Below are 3,530 nucleotides of genomic sequence, written 5' to 3' on the forward strand. Positions count from 1 at the left end.
AGAATAGAAGTTATAAGGACTATTTATATATATATTTAGAACAATTATATATTAACTCTAATAAAAATAAATTATTTACTTATTTAACTGTTTTTATGAATAATGTTTTCACTATTTATTTTATTTCATTTTACAGTTTTTCTCAAATGTTTATATACATAAATGAACAATTTTCTTTTTATTTTTTTTTTTTTTATTTTTTTTTTTTTTATTACTTTAATTACTATTCTTTATTTTTTTTTTATTTAGTGTTTCAATACATTTTTCCAATCAAAAACCCCTGATCTAGAACACAAGTTAAACTGAATTATTTTTATTTTTTCCAGCTTGATGCTCACTTTGAACTGTGAACTCCAGATTCCTTCCCAGAATCCTCTGCAGAAGTTTGTCTGACCTCTTCCTTTAGTCACAAACCATCAGTCATTAACCGTTTGCGTGCTCCAGGTACTAATGCTATAAAAGCCCATGAAGTCAACAAACAGACTGATTGGGTATAATCCATAATTTCCCCGGAGCATCGGCTGGACTTCTGTAATTGGGTGTCAGCCGTAAAGACTCCAGGGCCTCGGAGAGGTTTGTGCAAAAAGACAGAGACAATAAAAAATAAATGTGGGCCGTAGCATTAGAGCAGCATCTCTTTTATTATCTGTGTTCACTACAGAAGCTCTTAAGATTAGATGTGCTTTACGCTCCCACCCGAGTGTGTGTGTGTGTGTGTGTGTCAGTCACTGCTATTAAACGCTTATTCTGGCCCACTGCGTCTGCCATTAGTGTACAGAAGCCTATTAGCTGAGATTACAGACGCTCTGTCCACCCCCCATATAGACAGCATTCCCTCTGCATAATGATCTCATGCACACACACACACACACACACACACACACACTGTCAGCAGCTTTCAGAAAACTTTTTTTTTTTTTTTGCTCCACCTACACACTCTTAAAAATACAGATCTTTATTAGAAACAATGTTTCCATTAAGAGCCTCCAGCACACATGGAATCTTTCCATCGCATCTTCAGGGAAAAGGTTCTTGATGCAAGCATCACTCAGAAAATCCTCTTTTTTAAAGGTTTTTGTTTTTAAGCGTGTAGAAATCAGAGCAGTTATATGTATTCGTGTATAAAGACTTCTTCTATTACATTACACTATTTGTTCTGCTAGCAGTATTATTTATTTAAATTATTTTGTATTATATTTTTTTTAATCAATTATTCATTTATTTATTTATTTATATAAATTTTAATCATCTAACTATTTTTTTTTATAATTTTAATCAAAATGTTTATTATTATTATTTTATTATTTTTCCATGGACCCTCAAGCAAAAAAACCTTGAACTAGAATGCAACGCATATTTAATTTATTTTAAATCTATAAATTTATGTTTTCTAGTATTTATTTAATCAAAAGTTTCATCATTTATTTTAATAATTTTATGTATTTTTTTATATTACATATGTTTTTTCTAGTCACTTCTAACTAGTACAAAAGTTGTATGGGTATTTTATGGGTATTATTTATTTTAATCTATTTTTTATTTTATTTAAATCTATTTTAACATTTTAATCTAATTTTTGATTCTTAAAAAAAAAATGCAATGTTTTTTTTCTCTCTAGAGTTTTTCAGAGAACCACTTGTAAAAAAAAAAATATATATATATATATATATATATATATATATTATATATATATATATATATATATATATATATATATATATATATATATATTTATTTTTATTTATTTTTTTAAGAGTGACAAAATGTTTTTAGATTATTAAAATGTTTTTCACATAAAAAAAAAGAAAATCTGAACTGAACTACTAGCAACAGCAATGAATCAGGCGTCGAATTTTGAGCACTGAACGTCAGCTTGAGCCAAAAGCCACTGGAAATCTGGCTTACACTGAGAAATGTTGCTCTCGAACACCAGCAAAACACATCCAACATCTAAAGAAGTGAAAGTTTCCCCTCGGCTGACATCCAGTCGCTCAGCAGAGTGTCAAGGGGAAAAGAACAATCCATCTCTGTGATTAACAACATCATGCACATCATCTTTAATAATTCAGTTTGCAACAAACTTTCCATCTCTCTCCAGCTGTTAACAGACCGATCTGTGTGTTATTAGTTAGTGCTGTTGTCTCTGAGCTGAAGCTGAAACAGCAGAAAATAATCAAAGGCTTCGAGTCTCAGGGCGTCTTTAATTGATCTGTTTTAAAAGATCTCTTCTCCACATCATCTGTTTCTCATATACAGATGTAGATTTCTACTCCAACATCAACATTACAACAGAATGACGGTGTTTACTTTCCTAATCAATATTATTGTGGATGATTCATAAAAAAATATTTTTAATCTTTTTTTTACTGACATCATCAATCCCATTAAAGCCACACCCACTTTTTATATTCCAGTCAATCACTATTGGATAAAACTGCTCTACTTTTTGCTTTGATCACTCAATATTTTGCTTTCTTTCTACACTTTTTTCTACTCGTATAGCGATGTAATGCTCAAAATATTATTTATTAATATCTAATCTGTAGTATTTATTTAATAATATTTTATTTATTTTTTTACTCACTTATTTGTTTTAATTTTATCTATATTTCTTGATAAATCAATATAGATTATTTAAAAAGTTTGTATATTTATATTTTATATTTAAATATTTTTTTTTAAATCTATATATATATATACTAATTTTTTCTGTATTCCTTTCTCTTTGTTTTTCACGGACTCTAATTTAACTATAATAAAATGTTATCATTTGTTTGTTTTATTTCATTTTTTATATTTCAATTTATTTGTTTATTTAAATGTAGTTTTAATCTTTATTTATTTGAGCACATTTTTTATTATTTATTTAATTGTAATATTTTCCTTTTTTATTGATTTATTTGTAAAAAAAAACACTTTTTCCTCATTCCTCATTTAAGCCCCGCCCCTCCACGTGTAACGCCCACTTTTCATGATCCAATCAGTCACTGGTGGATAAAAGGGCTACTTATTTATTTATTAATCTCTGAACATCCTACTTTTAGTATTAGACACTATTTTAGTTTTTGAGATATTGTTTGTTTGTTATTAATATTTTTGAATTTGTTTCATTTTTTTATGTTTTGCTTTCATTCCGATTTTTTTTTTTTTTTTATTATTTATTTTTTATATAGTGAATAATAATATGGATATTTATGTCTATATACATTTTTATTTGGATTTTACACTGAAACATTTTTTTATATATACTTTAAAGCAATTATAATTGCTAATACATTTCTCAAATAATTACAAAGAACAAAACATTGAATTAAAAGGGAAATATTCAAATGGTATTTTCTTGTAAAACATACTGTAATAATTTTTTTGGGGAAAAAAAAGGTTTTACAGTGTAGTTATTTGACTACTTAAACTTAACTAAATGAAAATTATAAATCGCTGAAATAATATTCTACGCTTTTTTATATTTTATTTCAGTTATGGTGGTGACTAAGGTTTGGTTTTAGTTATCTGTAATAACCCTGGTCATA

The sequence above is a fragment of the Carassius auratus genome, unplaced genomic scaffold, assembly GCF_003368295.1.
Source record: "Carassius auratus strain Wakin unplaced genomic scaffold, ASM336829v1 scaf_tig00007156, whole genome shotgun sequence".
Classification (NCBI taxonomy): domain Eukaryota; kingdom Metazoa; phylum Chordata; class Actinopteri; order Cypriniformes; family Cyprinidae; genus Carassius; species Carassius auratus.